At 47.0% G+C, this 16,737-nt stretch overlaps 1 protein-coding gene across 2 annotated transcripts in view; it reads left to right on the top strand.

The window, feature by feature from the left end:
- The first annotated feature begins 838 nt into the window (after positions 1 to 838).
- LZTS2 (leucine zipper tumor suppressor 2) overlaps positions 839 to 16,737 on the top strand; it is an 821,117-nt gene continuing 805,218 nt past the window's right edge. Inside the window, exon 1 of one of the 2 annotated variants that reach the window (XM_078643642.1) lies at positions 839 to 950. The gene's annotated coding sequence lies outside the window, so the exon portion shown is untranslated. The remainder of the gene's footprint in view (positions 951 to 16,737) is intronic. The other variant, XM_078643643.1, reaches the window with a different exon arrangement.

The following is a 16,737-nucleotide window of genomic DNA, read 5'->3' as shown; positions in this document are numbered from 1 at the left end:
GTGAGGCAACTAAAGGGGCCCTAACAGGGAGGGCACACGCAGGAGGGGAAATGTTGTGCTCCCCTGTAAATATGCACCCTAAGTTCCTTTAAGGAAGGTGCAGTTGGTGCCCTGAGAGCAGCGGTCTGCCGGTTAGGCCCTTTTATGAGCATGACAGACCGCAGCTCTCACATTGCCGCAGGACCGCTCGCCAAACTAAGGAAAAAACTCCTGATGTGGTGTGTGGTTGCACCACGGGTTTGCACCATCCGCTGTGGGACCACCAAACTCATGATCATGTCCATTTTCTATTTACAAGGCAAATGGCTCTAAAGCTTGTAAAAGCAAAACCTATTGGCTTTGCCAATGCTTGCTCTTTGTACAGTGGTAATTGTGTAGCCCTAACTGTGGTGAACTATAAACATGATTACAAGTCCCAGAACGGAAAAACCTGACGACTTGAGCTTCTCAAGGCCGTACCTTGAAAACTTGAGAGCAATGGCAACAAGAGAAACCATTTGTAACATCAAATAGAATGTCCACCAACGACATGCGTTTATAAAAATGAAAATGTATTAATTCGTTCGCTCAGGAAGCGGAGCTGACCTAAGATAAACAGAAGCAGGAAAAGTTTTGTAGCTTTTGGGTGTGGGGGCGGGGCAGGTCGAGCTTGCTTTAATAGCGTACGTTAATGGTTAAATGTCTAATCGTTTTCCTAAAGGAATTTGGGGAGCTGAGATGATGTCCTGCCAGCCGGGCGCTGCTCCGGTGCCATGCGCGGCCGTCGCCCTCCCCCTGTCGGTCACCTGTGTAAACCCGGTGGGCGGCGCTCCTCTGAAGGTGGGCGGAGCGGGGAAGAGACTGGGGAAGAGCGGCTGTCAGTGGCACGGGAGCAGCGCGGTGAAGGGGTCTGAGGAGGGCGCCGCGGGCACTGCCAGGATTAAGTGCCCTGCAGCAGAGGGATGCTCACGGTAAGAGGCCTGCGGCGCTGCGTGCAGCCTCTCAGCGTGTGGTTTTGGGGTGCAGGGCACTCTCACTTTTCAGCAAAGCCTGCAGCTACTTCTTGGACTGCGTTTTTCTTGGCGAGTGAATTACACCAACTTTTCTAACAGGCGCCCATCTCCAAGCATGAAGTAGTAAAGCAACTACAGCGGGGTCGCGCTGTCCTGAGTGTAAATACTGGGGCCAACTTTATCTCATTAGTTGATATCCATAGTTTTCTTTTTTAAATCCCAGTTCCTGCTGTAAAAAAAAAGACTTTATTATTTCCATTGGCAAGCAGCCTAGCGTTTGTTTGCATGTATTTTTATTTTTGACAGAACGGTGCCTCTGCTCCATTGGGAAACCGCTGTCTGCGTCCAGCAGGTAAGTTTCTGGGAGTAGGGCGGCAGCGCCTGCTGCTGTGCGGTGGATGTAAAGCAAACAGTTCCCTCCCTGGCCCTCAGCGCGTCGGTGCCCTGGACTGGCAGCGGGAGCGCCGTGCAGGGCACCGGGTTTGCAGCGGTGGAGAACTCAGCCGTGGATTTCTGCAGGGCACAGGATGGGATTATTATTACTGGACTGCTGTGCACCGGAGACATGTCGTGTATTGGGCAGAAGCGGGCAAGGCTGCGTTTTCTAGCGGCGGGCAGCCACACAAAGTGGTACAGTGTCTGAGAGGAGAGCACTTGAAGATTTGTGGATCCGGAAATCTACGGGTTTCACTCGTCAAGTGCCTCCTCCAGTGGACGGTTTCCGATGCATGCTGGTATTTGTAGTTCTGCAATTGAGAGACTTGCCATTGAAGCAATGCATGAACCAGGAGTGGGCGAGCTGCTGGCACTCCAACAGTGGCAGAGCTCGCAGGCCGGTGTTTGGCTTTTGTGCCCTCCTAATGCCAGTTTTGTTGCATTCTGGTGCTTGTAGTTTTGCTGTTCCAATTGTAAATTCATAACTGTATAAACACCGCCGGAATGCACAGAAAGAAGAAAAAGACTGGCTGAGCAATGCTTGGCAGACAGGGGCCCATGTGAGCTCTGTGGTAATGCGTAGTTCAGGGGGGCACTCTGCGGGGCCCCTCATTCATCCTACGACCTGTGCATATCTGTGTAATATGGGTACATTGGGGCAAAGGGAGCATCCTTTTGCATTCCGCTGCTGCGATGGGGCAATTTGAGACCTCTCGGGATGTGATACTTTTCTCATTGGCTCACGTTTTCCCCCTTACGCTCTTTTTGCTTTACCCTGGCAGACAGACATTGCTTAGTGCTTGGTGATGGATTATCTTCCCGCTCCCAAAACCACTCGCCGTGTAACTGCGGAAGTATCTACTCTGTCAGGGCTTACTTCTGTGGGCATGGTCTGTGGTAACAGGTGAGCCAAGCAAAGGGTGTCTTATCAGGCATGACGTGTCAGCATGTGACACGTGTCAAGCAGGGGGCCTGTGAGGCAATCCCAGACACTTCCCTGCAGCCCTATTGACTTCCACATGCATGATGAGATATTAGGTTTGTGGCATCAAGATGGCATCTAACTCTAGAGGGGCTTTTCTCGCTGAACTCCCAGGCCTGCCCACACCTATCCCCTGTGGCATCCATAGTCTGGGAAAACACACAAGAGGATGGACGGAATGTTGCACATTGGCAAAACATTCACCCCAGTCACAGATCTGGGTTTAGTCCATCGTTATTTTGCTCACCAAGTCACCCCAGTTCAGATATGGCCATATGCAAATCATTCTTGACCCTGTGCCTCATGGGAACAGTCCAGCCCGAACTGCCAAGCCATGCCTTCCCTGGACCGGAATCAAGCACCCTAGGACCGGTTTCTGGCTATCAGCCGTCACCAGTCAGGATAGGGCTCAAACGCTCGCTAGGGGGGTGTTACCAGCCTGCAGTCAGGCAGCGAGGGAGCTCTCCTTCTGTGCTTCTACCCTAGATGTCTGACCAGAGGTGATCCAGGCTTGCAGCTCGCACCCGAAAAGAGATGCCACTACCCAGGACAAAGCGGGCCGACCCAGTGCCAGTCCCGCCCACAGTGGGTTTGGGGTACCATTGGCCCGTTCACACTTCTCTTTGCCCGGCTCCTTAGCGCAGTGTCCATGGTCAGGCCTGGTGTCATTCTGTCCAGCTGCGTGGGCTGGTGGAGCAGTCCGTCCCGAGGAATGACGTGCAAGAGGAGGGATACGTTTAGGGCCCACTACTCGCAATCCTGGGACCCTCCTCAGGCCTGTCTTGGTGGCCCTGCCCAGGCCGGGGCATTCAACAGGAGCGCAACTTGTAGGCCCCCGGGCACCTGCCTCCCTGGAGGTGACTGCACACTCTCGCAGCTGCCTCACACCTGACTCCCAGCAAGTTGGGGCCCACCACCAGCACACATTCACCCTCCTCATAGTGCCAGGCCTACCACTGGCCCTTCACTCACAGGGCGAGGCCCCTGCGTCTCCCTGCAGAGCGGAGCTAGGGTGCCATTCATGTGGCCTGCTCGCGACAATGGGAGGCATTTCTAAACACTATGCACAGGGTTGGTTTCCAAACTTTGGGGAACAAGCGAGGATTTAAGGGGTACATGTTACAAACAAGGTATGAAAGCAGTGGAGCGTGAGCTGAGCCGTCACTGCTGAGAGTGGAATGTACCGAGCAGGTCACTGGTTTAGAATCTACTGTCAGTGCACACTTGGGTCAAAGAAGGGGTCGCCATTTATCGTCATCTAGTGATGAGCAAACTCCTCCGTGAAGCTTTTGTTTTGTGCGTGTTTTCACAGTTGTATGTTTGACATCGTGTGCAGGTGATGCAACCTGCGTACATACATGGGACATCGACCCTGCCGGTAATGGAACGTGTGTTTTTGGCGGTGGGGACGTGTCACGCGATTTGTATTCATAAAGTGAAGTAAGTTTAGTACAGAAACTCCACCTGCGAGTCGCGCGTTATTTAATTACATTATACCATGGGCCTGAGGTGAAAATCCGCGCAGTTGTAACATTGTAATAAAATTCATATTGAAAGAAAAACAATTGGAAATAGAATGAAGCATTCAACAGCATTTCTGGCCATTTGCATGCCTATGGTAATATGCTCGTTTACGTGCCCCGAGTCAGCTTTGTATAAGATCGTTACACTTTCCCATGTGCATTGTAAGGGAAATGCACACGTGTCGCAGAAGTTTGAGAATCTGGAACACATTAGTAAAGCATAGTTGCGCCTAGCGATAAGTTCTGCATGACGTAGACACATGTGTTTGTGAAAGAATGAAAAGAATGCTTTAGTCGCGAACTTTGACTCTTATGCTAAAATTATGCCGTTGTGTTTGTTCCAGGCCTTTTGAATTGCATTCCAGTATGTTTCTCCATAGCCCACGCGTGTTTACCAATCTCGCTCCCTTGTATGAACTTCCTTTGTACTCCGTGCTTGTCCCACTGTTGTACGTCATGCTCGAAACACGTCTTCTCTGTTGTGCTCTTGTTGGGTTTTATGAGAGATTCACGTATTATTATCCTTTTAGTTCCAAACTCGTCTGAGTTAGGTTTTCAGCTGCACAGGCCCCGTCAGTGGCTTCATTTGGAGACTGGCGGGCTGTCCCTGGGTTTTTCCACTGCTGTTTCTTGTTATCGTGAATGAGTAAGGCTGCAAAACGTTGCAGCTGTCGAGGTCAAAAATTATGCACTACTTTGCAAGTTGAAAACATTCTGTATTTAAATGTTCTTTGCGTTCCATCAACGTCCTTGAAAAAGTCGGGCATGCAGTGAGAGCAAACAAGGGGACAATGCGGACAGACTGAGCGCTGCCATTGTTTTTAAATAAACACTGGTCGTGTGTACTTTAGCTGTGTTCTTTGCATCCGTATGCTTCCTCCAAGTTCAAAGTTAGCTGCCCCTCTTCACTGGCTGAATTGTAATTTATGATCCAGTGAGTGTGGCACTGGCACTAACTTCCCCTGAACCTATTTCGCACAGGTTCAAATAGTGGACATTGTTAAAGGTGCAAGGATTTTTAGCTGCGTTTTTTCCTGCCAAGTTTTTGTTGTCCCAAGCCGGCCAGCACACATGATGCCACCGTGTGTAACATCATCTGCTCACACGGTCTCCTGGCGAAGAGCCAACATCACTCAAGGAGAAGATGAGCTGGAACCCGTGCATGGAGAGGGTTCCAGCTCTTGCGGAGGCTCTGCGTAGCTGATGCCCACTAAGGTGTTTGCACCTTCCCTGGGGCCTGGGTGTTACTTTAGAATCTTTTCTTAGTGTTTTTGGGATTACGTCAGAAGGGACTGCTCCGGTGAGTGCAGGGCTCTAAGTCGCGCCCCTCCTCTTGGCACCGCCAGCTAGTAGGCTTTAAGTGGGATGAAAAAACGGGGGGGGGGGGGGCTCATAAAGGGGCGTGGCCATTGTAATTAAGGGCGTGGCTAAAAACACATAAGCTAAACATGTGTGTTTAGCCTAGTGTGCCGCCTGACTTGTATTTTGCTGCTTCTGTCATTGCATCCAGATATTATACAACAAGTATTATCATACTTACAACAAGCCAGGGCTATTGGCTTTGTTAAAGGTTGTTAGTTGCATAAGAAAAATAGGCAGCAACTATGACTTGCATATAATATTGAGAAAACTTCCACGCCCTGGTGACACCAGGACAATGTTGCTACTCCTGAGTTTAATAAAGAGAAGGGAAATCCAGAGAGAAAATGAGTCTCTTTAAAGGATTTCCCTTCCCCTACAACGCTTCCCCGGCATGACATCATGCCATAACTTCTCCACTAGTGAGAAGTGAGCAGTGTGAGCAGCGCACATCGATGTGGTGCAGTCACTGCAGTCCGGAAAAAAATGGGCCGCCTTTGCCAGGGCACAAAAAAACAGAGCCCGATAGAGACCCATTTTTGAGGCCCCTTTTAAAAAACTGCCGGTGCTCAGCAGGGGTGAGACCCAGCTCACTTACAGCCCTGGGCCCCTCCACGACTAGTAAGGCAGTGACTGACTCAATGCCCTGCCCGCTCCAAAGTCCCTCCTCCTCCCCAACCTTGGAAATATTAAAAAAGTTGGCAGATCTGGTTGACCTCAAACGAGATTCTGCGTTCTTAGTGCTGGTAGAAGAACCAATCTGTGGTGAGACGTGAAGAACGGGTAGTAGCCGTTGCTGCTTGTGCTTGACCGCTTGTTGCCCAGTGAGCCCCCCCACCGCCCAACCTTGTGTTCTTGGCAGCCTGTGGCCTGTCTCCTGAGCTCTGTCTGCAAGGCTCTGTTGCATTGGTTCCACTGCAGACAGCAGCAATATAGAGTCACCACAGATGGTCACAATAGGGCAACGCAGCCTCAAAAAACACTTTCTTGGAGCTGGATGCCCCAGGGCTAAGATGTTTTGTGCTGAGAAATCACAAACTGACTGACAGCAATGCCCGCATCACAGCTATGAAAGGAGGATAATGTGGCGGTTCAGTGGTACGGGATTCAAACGCAGCAGGGAAAGCTCAGCTTCCCACTCTAGCTGGACAGGAAGGCACTTTTTGGGGGGGCAGTTGGGATTTTGCATAGGGCTGATGGTTTTGGAAGAGGGGACGGAGAACTGCTGCTGTGTGTATTCACTCCCTTTGCATTAATTGGCCATGAAGATGTCCTTCTTTATTTTCATTTATTTCGTTTACATGTCGTACTTGCTGAGGGCACCCAGCTTTCTGATAGAGTAACAGTGGCCACAAGGCACCAGTTAGTTTGCTTTATAACACCTTACATCTACCTCGTAATTATATTTCTGGTTTAGTCCCTGTGCCAGATTGTATATGGCCTTCTGTGTGTGTGTGAGTGTGTGTGTTTTTTTGGTACTGTTTCTAATTTTAAATGCCCCACTTGTCTGCTTATGAACTAAAGATTTGTTGGTTGTTAAAGGTGCAGCTCTCACTAAAAATTGATACTGTAGATTGTTCTTACTTCAATCGCATAGTATCTGAGTTTCTAAATCCCGTACCACCACATTGAGTATTTTACGTCGGTTGGACTTCTTAACCTTGGAGAAGGGTTAATTTTGATTTCCAATTTGAGAGAAATACACGGTGAGCCCTTGGGACACCAATGGTAGATATTAGTACCTACTACGAATACTCCTGAGTAATGACTGTCTACTACAAGTCTCAAAGAAAATTCTATGAGTACTCCCTTTACCTAATCTCTACAGAAGGATTTGGGTGAGGAATCTCCACCTTGGGATATTTTAGAAAAGAATTGGGTGAAACGGTGATAATCGCAATTTAAAAAAAAAATAAAGTAGTTAAAAAGCAATAGGTTTTACAGGTTTTTTTAGGTGAGCCTGTGCAGCGCTTGTTCTGCTCTGTGAGGCATGCTGTGATGGAGTATGGACTTGAAGCCCCGCCCACTCTCCGCCCATATTTTTCCTTGGCTTGTGTCATTGTCCTTCGTAAATGCTGGCTTCTGATTTGTTAATAGGCTTGTTAGTCCCTCCTTAATACGGCCTTGCCTTTGTTTGTAACCACCCATAAAGACTTGCCCTTTTACTTCTGTTGTTACACAGTATGTCTTATTTAGTTTGTAAGCACTATTTTCTTTAGAGAGTTTCTCCTACTGCAGGCACAACATGATTTTCCGCAACATTCAACGCACCATACGCGCTTTCACTTTCCAAGCAGTGCGGGACAATGGTGGCTGCTTATTTGAAATGAAATAGGTCTCGCATTTACAAGAGTTGAGGTATTGGCATTGAAAATGACAATGCCTTTTATTAATGTGTTAATTATTAAAACAGATAAAAGGCATTGTCATTTACAATGCCAATAGCTTAAACTCTCCCAAATGCGAGACCTATTGCATTGCAAATGCTTGTTGAAGGTTGGTTGCACAGTGTTATAAACAAGCCTGACCCTCCTTTAGGATCTTTGAGAGCTTTGAAAGGATCACTCTAAAAAAACATTGAGAATAGTTGAGCTTGGAGGAGTTGGAGAAATCATTTGTTTTGATCACACCACAGAGCCAACAGTGTGTTTAGTCTGATAAATCCAAATAATCTGGGATTGCAACTGAACATGCATCCCCATTATTTTCTGAAAATGCACATCGCATCTTGTTTCACATCTCTGTTCCAGCAGCTTTTGTTTTCCATTCCTGCTCTTTTGAATCCGTGACTGACCATCCACTTGAAGGTGGTGGGATGGGGAACTGAAGAGTTACACAGATGTCCCAATCTCAGGCCTTAGACAGCTGAGGTAGCCATTGATCTTGTAGGCTAAGGCAGCAGAGCTGGAACTCAAGTTACAGTGATTTTACAAGTTCATACCACATCATACACTTGGGTCACAAACATCTTACAAGCCTAGGTCCCAGACAGTAGTCACCAGTGTCTCCATCTGAGTGATGAAACGACAACAGTAGAGGCAGAAGCCCTATATTAAGGAAATAACATAACGTCCAAAATTATATGTTCTTAAATGTTTGCGTGCTTACCCATGACTTTTATGTGTAATCTTCACAGCTATTCAAGTGTCCAGCAGCTTCCTGGACAATAATGATAACTGACCAGGACAAGCAGTGTGAATTTTCAGGTGGCAATAGGTGTAGGACATTATGCTTGTTTGGTGGTGTTTGACCATTTACTTTAGTTTACCTGTTCAGGTGTTTTTCTACAGTATTTGCCTGGCTTTTGGCATAAACGATCCAATACTTGTTTTTATTTATTTATTATTTATTTAAGAGTTTTATATAGCGCTAGCCAGACCCAAAGGTATCAGAGCGCTTTACAGCATTATCAAACATAAGATACATTAATATAGTCCTTACGTATCGTGTAATATATTTGCAACAAGCACAAAGTCACTTGTGAGATATGTTAAACCCGTTGTATGTGCAATTTCTCAAGATGTTTCGAGTGGTGTCGTCGTAGAAGGCACCATGTTTCTTGACAGGATTTGGTCAGGGATGTGGGGTATGATATCCTTGTAGCATTGAGTCGCTTGTAAGAGATGTTAACACAGTTGTGTGTACAGTGTCTCCGGTCGCTCCGAATGATCACGTTTTAGATAGCACCCTGTCTCCTGCCGGGGTTTGATCCGGGGTGTGGGGGATCACTGAGGTAGTCCTGGGGAGAGTATGGTAGAGGTCTTAAGGTCAAAGTGACAGTGTGCTGATGTAGGCAGGCTTCGGTGTTAGGCTTTTGCTAACCCTTCGGGAAAGATCTGCTGAGGAGGTCTTTGAGCTGCCTTTTGAATTTTAAGTAGGAGGGGTTAGTCCTGATGTGTACTGGGATGGAGTTCCAGATTTAGGGCGCACTTCCTGTGAAGGATCGAGATGCGTTTTTTTGTTTGCGAGTTTTAGGAGGGATAAGGAGTAGAGTGTTGCTGCTCCTTAGGTTTCTTGTCTGACCTGCCTTCTGGAGTTTGGAGGCCAGGTAGGCGGGTTTCCCTTTATGCTGCGCTTTGTGCGTGAGGCATGTGGTTCTGAGGTTGGCGCGCATTTCGACTGGGAGCCATTTTAGTTCTCTGAGTGCCGGCGAGATGTGTTCATATTTCTTTTCTCCTGTGACTATTCTGACCATTTTATTTGTGGGTATGAATAATCGAAGGGAGGTTCTTGTGTTTGTCCTATAATTTAACCCCTTTTTGTATAAAATAGGCATGTATGTAAAATGTAAGTCCTACGCCTATCCGTTTTCTAATGTGTTTTTTACATTTGCTGTGAGGTTAACTAAATTACACTCTTATGAAGACTGTAGCATCTAGCGCCTTGATTCGGTGGGGTAGATATGGATCCTATAGATCAGAGTAGACCTCTTACCTCGAAAAGACTATTGTTTGGTGTACTTTAAAGTATTTAGGGCCTTTCTCAAGCATGCTAAAGTAATGCACCAGATGCCAAGTCCTTGCAAGCCGAGGCTAAAATGTTTGTTGATTTAATGGAAACATAGTTGACATTTACCCATGATCCTGTGTCAGAACGCAGTCTGTGCTTTGGAGACCTTAAAAAAAGAAAAAAAGAACACTGAACTGTAGATTTTAGAAGCTGAAAAGGAGGCAACAAAAACATTTCGTGGAAAAACAATCCGTACAGCATGTTGTTTAAATTGCTGCTAATGAGCCAGTGAGAGTAGAGAAGAAAATAACATTCTTACCTTATATCGGCCAGTTTATTTTTATTTGTATGTATTGTTTCCAGATGTGAAACCATACTTCAGAATTCTCGCAACATTCAGAAATGAGAGACACTAAGAAATGAGGGAGTGTCCTTTGGATATGTGTGGAACTTAACTCCGCTTGTCACCTCTGACTCTTCTAAGCGCTGTAAACACTGCACAACCTCCCCCACGTCATGAAATTGTATAGGAAAGCTCATATGCCGTCTCCCGCACAAAAAGCTAACCTTGATTAAATTGCAGCTCGCTTCTGAAGATGACTGATGGGTATTCACAGTGTTATAGTGGCACCGATACCCTTATTGGTGTGTCTTAATGTATTGCAGGGCTCTCCAAAGTCGGTCCAGGAGGGACGGATCCATGCCAGATTTTAAGATAACTACATTTATCTAAACGGGGATATGCCAACAATCTGGCATGGATCCGACCCTCCAGGACCGACTTTGGAGAACCCTGATTTAATGTATGTATCAAGATGTGAAACCACACTTCAGAAGGTGCTCAAGGTATAGAGAATGAGAAACCATGGTGGTCATTTAGTTTCTGCTGAAGCTGACTTCAGCTTGCGCCCAATCACTCTTTACCAGTGCACAAAGCCACTCACAACTATCTTCATGTCATGAAATTGATTGCCCGCATATCCATCTTCTCTTTATGACTGTTCAGATATGCCCCCAAAAGAGATGATAATCATGATTGTGGGTGAGGGTGACTCATGGATATTCATAGTTTGATTGTGACATTAATGCACTTTAATAGAGTGAATGCCACTGTTTTTGGAGCTCATATATTTCTTTTTAGGTTTCGCCTGGCGTTCACTGCGCAGCAGTGTCGCGCAGGCGAATTTTTTTGTTTTCCAGTACTGTGGCTTTAACCTGCCTCTCTCTTCCATTGGCTAGCTCCATAAATGGAGGCTAGCCATTGGAAGAGAGATGTGTCAATAATTCTTGGAGCAGATTCGTGGGCGTTCCGGTGTTTTTTTAAGCTCCGCCCCTTTTTGTAAGCCATGCAGCGGTGGGCGGTTGTTTTTTTTTTTTTTGTTTGTTTTTTTACGGCATGTTTTGGTCATTTCCAACGTGTCTTTTGCAGGAGTGGGCTGAGCAATTTAAGTTGCCGGGATGTATTTCTCTATTTGCGAGCCGCGGCTGTTATCTTCGTGTCCTGTACCGTCGTGCGTGGCTGTTGTCTTTGTGTCCTGTACCGTCGTGCGTGGTGATCTCACGGGTTTTGGGTCCCGGCGCCAGCAGGGCATGTAATCATCTGCATCCGCTGGGATCCCGTTGTTGGTCTCCCAGCCAAGGCTGGCCAGCAGCTCGCGATTTTCATCTGCTGCTGGTTGTCGTGCTAACTCGTGGGAGAAGTGTAGCCGTCCCCCGACCTCGCGGCCCACGTGCGTGGGGATTCTGGTGGTGAAGTAGCTGCATCCTCCCAGACCCCTCACCTTCGTCGAATTGTGGAGTGGTATTGTAGTTACGGGTGGTGAATTTAGGGCTATTCACCCTCCCCCCCCCTCAAGCTCATTCCGTCTGTAGTGCTGGGAGGAGCAGTCCGTTTACGCAGCAAGGAGATACGATATGCAATTAGATGGCTGTCTGTCCCCCATCGCAGGGTGACCATGCTAGCCACAAATGCTCCTAGTGGATGGCGGAGAGCAGCTTGATTACTGTACCGGTCACCCAACATGGCAGCCATCTTGAGCGCCACCCTTCCCATTCCTCCCCTAGTAGCCAGAGGGGCTTTACGAGTGGCTGCGCTGAGTGAGCACATACCTGTTCTCGCCCTGTCAGCGGCACGCGCTTAAGGTGACCTTGGTATTAGGTTCTATCGGTAGATATGGGTAATTCTTCGCAGCCCTGAAGGGGCTTAACCCTGGCACTGTTAGGGCTTTTCCGGTCCTTGTACTTTGTGGATGCACAGAGAGTTACAACTAATCTGCTGTCTGTGTTAGGCGTACTGGGCCCGGTGCACCGGGATGACTCAGTCACGGTATGAGACGCTGTAGAGGGCAGTCACGAGGAGCGCCCTACTGCCCAATTCCTTCCCGATCCCTAAGACTTAGCATGGGGGAAATTACTCCTAGACAGGCTCATCAAGAGCTAGGGAGGCTTCAGGGACGGTGCGCAAGCGACTATCTCGGTGCGCCAGACATGCCGTGTCCATGGGTGCGCCTTTAGTGTGTTGTGCCATATCGCACTGTTTAGCCAGGGTGCAGTGCCAGTGATTTCTCGCGGTGAGTACGGAGCCCACGGGTACATTTCCTGTATCCTAAGCTGGCTCATTGATTTTACCGCGAGCATTGGGCAGCGCATTGGCACAGAATTGCATTATTTGAGTCGGCCTGCTTGTCAGTTACATGTTCACCTCGCAGCAGTTTGCTAACTGGTCATTATTCAATCGTGTGTACAGAAACGTTCTTGCGTACTTCCCACCCCCTTTAAGTGCCTCTTTTCAGCACTTTACTTCCATGCTGATGCCAGACGCTATTCGTGCACAGATGAATTGCATGTGCAACATGGCCATTCCAAGCCCCACCACAAGTTTTAAAAGGTGGAGACTTTTTCCCCACTTCCCTACCATCGCCCCTTTCCACGTTGAGAGAACGCCTTTGTGAATGCTTGTACTGTGTCATGGGGTTAAAGTGTGGGCATATCCAGACATGCTGTTTGCATTTTTTACTGTGCTCATAAAGAACGTCTGTCGAACGGTGTGTGGTGTGTAACTTTCCCCTCTCGCCATGCACTGAAAACGGGCACGTTTCGAGCCTGCCCTCCCCCCCTTGCAAGCGTTCACCCCTGCCCTCTCGGCATTCGAGCAGAGGAAATGGGTAAGGAGCTGCCATTTATTGCTAGTTTCATGTGCAGCAGGCATGTATTTCTGGACGAGGGACTGTGAGGAGGGCGTAAAACCAGTCTGGGAGATATTTTGGGAAATCCAGACAGGGAACAAGTTTAATCATACCTTACAGGGCACTGGAACCAAAAGACGAACGTTGAAATGTGTCATTTGTAGCGCTTTGCGCAGCGTTGTACCAGCCCCATCACTTGTAAGTGTCTAGGAGTGAACAGGGTGTTCAGCGAGAAAAAATGTGCGCTCGTATTTTTTAGGCGCTTTGACTCAGAAAGTGCCAGTAATTACTAAAGATGAAGCAATTTTTGGCCAGCTCTTGACAGCAGCCTGTAGCCAGCGATACGAAGAGCTGCTTATTCTGTGTCTGCTCCGTGTGTTACCCCCAGACTCCTTAGTGTGCGCTGCGAGTGACCTGCCTGTGTGGTTTACCCAGACTCCTGAGTGTGCACTGCGAGTGACCTGTGTCTGCCTGTGTGGTATCCCCAGACTCCTGCTGAGTGTGAGTTGAGTGACCTGTGTCTGCCTGTGCGGTATCCCCAGACTCCTGCTGAGTGACCTGTGTCTGCCTGTGTGGTATCCCCAGACTCCTGCTGAGTGACCTGCGTCTGCCTATGTGGTATCCCCAGACTCCTGCTGAGTGTGAGCTGGGTGACCTGCGTCTGCCGTGTGGTATCCCCAGACTCCTGCTGAGTGTGAGCTACTAATTACTCTAATACTCACTTTCTAATACTTTGTCACACTATACTAATCACTCTCTACTCTCTACAACTCTAATAACTCTATACTACTCACTCTACTACAATAATCACCACTACTCTCTACTACTGTACAACTCAGTCTCTAATAATCACTCTCTATTACTCTACCCTCAAATCACTATAATACTTGCTCTCTAATACCAACCCTAATACAACTCTTCACTACTCACAATTGTAACACATTAAGCTATTGTCATTAGAAATAACATGCCATTTACTCATCACATTTCTACAACAACATATACAGAAAAATGTGTCATTAACAATGACAAAAGCTCTAACTTTTACAAAGGCGAGACAGTTGCATTGTAAATGCTTGTTTACCATCCTCTCTAAATCGGTCTGAGTGAGCCCTCTGCAGCGTAAGGTATGATGATCTTTGTAAATCTAAATATGTTTGAGATGTTTTCGCACAGGAGTCTGCTTTTTGGGATGCTTATCGTTCTTTTCTGGGCCTTGCATAGTTATTTGTGTCTGTCTCTCTCTTTCGCTTGCCCTCTCTCTCTTCTTGTCGATGACTACTGGGACACAAGAAGGAATTCTGGTATCCTGGCAGTGGTAGTATTTTCAGCATAGCTTCTGCTTTTGTGTAACTTGTGTTCACAAATTGCCTGGATTTGTGTATCCCCTGAGTTAACAATTTTGCGATTTTGCATGTGAATGTACCCCTGCCAAATGGTCATGCTATTTCCTTTTCCCCTGACTTTTTTGTTTTTGCTGTTGCAGATGTCTGATTGGATTTCTTTATTAGATCTTATGTCAGCCTGGTGACCCTATGACTTTATGACAAAGTTTGCTTTAGCACTGGTGGCTCCCGGTGCGCTCTCACGCACCCCTCTCCCCCCCCCTGCCCTCCCAAAGGCACTCCTCCTATAATTTCTTCACTACGGTCCGGCTACAGTGTCCATCATCTCTCAATAGCAGTCTCTCAAATACATTTAATTTGTTTTAAAGCGCAAGTACAGGCTGGGTTTATCAGATATCCACATGAAATACAGATCTGTTCTTTGCAGCAGTCCTATTAACCCTCTGTGCTACTTTATGGCGAGTCAAACCTGCCACTAGACAAAACTCTGATCTCTCTTTCCATCAGGAACATTAATCAGAAGAGTTATCATGACATTTTATTGCTGCCTGAATGTTAGACGCACAAGGAACTCTACAGCAGGTGCTTTTAAATCCTAGTTGTTGCTAAACACAGCCCCCCCCCCCCACTGAGTTCAGCGCTTAATGCGGTAGTACCACCCTAAAGCCGGCCCTACTTTATGATGCAAGAGTCAAAATAGCTCCCACACCCGCTCCCGTTTTCTGAGTGAGTGAAGTTATAGGATAATAGAATAATGATACAACCCTGGCATGCTTACTCGTCGTCGCTGATTGCTTATCCAGCGGAGTTGTAGGGGCAACCATATATCCACCCTCAGCCCTAACTCTAGGTTCCAATCCTAAAGCTTTAGACAGACCAGGTAGAACTAATTTTTACAACTTGTACAGTGTAGCAAGGGGTGCCCGGTCTCACAAGAATAGATCTTGGCTTGCTGTGGTTCTGTATTTAATCTGGTCTCCTTTGAAAATAAATCAATTGCGTACTTCCTTGAAGTCTGGGAGTAGACATTTAGCTATTTTAATTTTAAGTAATTACTTTGTAATTGTGTATCTTGCAATTGAACATTTGCAGCTAACTTTACTTAATTATATTCCAGACAAGGTTTCTTTCAGCTGCCTATTTTACGATCCTGGATAATGTAATGATGCCTTAAGGACAAAGCCATTGGTTAGCAAGCCAGGCAAAGGCTAAAGCAACAAGGTGATGGATGGAATGTTCGAATAAATCTCAGCCTCTGGCAATCGAGCTGGGCCGCATCCCAGTCCATCGTTTTTTGCCTACCATGCCACCTGAGTTTGAACCCATCCATATACAAAACAGCCTCGACCCTGCTCCTCATGGGAACAGTCCAGCCCGAAATGCCGGGCCAAGTCCTTCCTGAACAGGAACACAAGCAGCCTAGGATTGGTTTTGCCCTTCAGCCAGGTATAGCTTGGTTCCTTTGGCACAGTGAGCCCGAGATCCACATCTAGGCATACCTTGCGCACTTAGGGTGGCAAATGCAAAAACAACAAGGTGATGGAAGGAATGCTTGAATTTTTCTCAGCCACTGGCAATCGCTCTGGGCCGCATCCCAATCCATCGTTTTTTGCCCACCATGCCACCTCAGTTTGGACCCATCCATGCATGTGCAAATCAGTCTTGACTCTGCTGTTCATGGGAACAGTCCAGCCCGAACTGCCAGGCTAGGTCCTCCCTGAACCGGTCGTCTTGCCACTGGATTCAGGCTAGCCTGGCTGATATGGGGTGATACCCCGAAACCGGTCCTAGGATGCTTGTTTCCGGTCCAGGGAGGTCCTGGCCTGTCAGTTCGGGCTGGACTGGCATGGTGAGCAAAAAGTGGATGGATTTAGGCCCATATCTCAAACTGGGGGTGAGTGTTTACCATTGTTTAGCACTTAGTCCATCAATTGTTCTTTTTGCATGGGTTAGCGAGCCAGCAGTTTGTTTACTTGCCATAGGTTTTGGTACTTACTACACTATTCCTTACATCTTATCACCACAAATCAATTCAAATCCATTGTAGAGTTGTGTAGATGGTGTAAATAGCATTCCCCAAATAATGGTCTACTTGAGATAAATATTTGTGGGGACCACTGTTGTTTATATTAATTCAGAGTGGGACTCTAAAAATTATAAAAAGAAACTGTTGATAAACATGAATAGTTGAATTCACTTCTGTGGTAGATATAATGGTAAATGAAAAAAGCAAGTATTCATGACCACCAAGCAAACATTGGGGCTGTGTAACGGTACAGAATCCTTGGCATTTAAGAAACGGGGCTTGCAGGTAATTCTAAAGAATTATTTTTAAACAGGTAGTACATTGTACACGCTGTCTGAACTGAAAAGAGTAACATGGAGAGGGAAAGTTAGGAAATCCCTAATTCTCACAAGTCTTGTCACCTTATAGTTGTCATTAGGCTCTTTAATATTCTTGCATCG

The sequence above is a fragment of the Lissotriton helveticus genome, chromosome 5_1 (genome assembly GCF_964261635.1).
Source record: "Lissotriton helveticus chromosome 5_1, aLisHel1.1, whole genome shotgun sequence".
NCBI lineage: Eukaryota > Metazoa > Chordata > Amphibia > Caudata > Salamandridae > Lissotriton > Lissotriton helveticus.
Note: the sequence above shows the minus strand (reverse complement) of the source record. Positions and strands in the feature narration are given on the sequence as shown.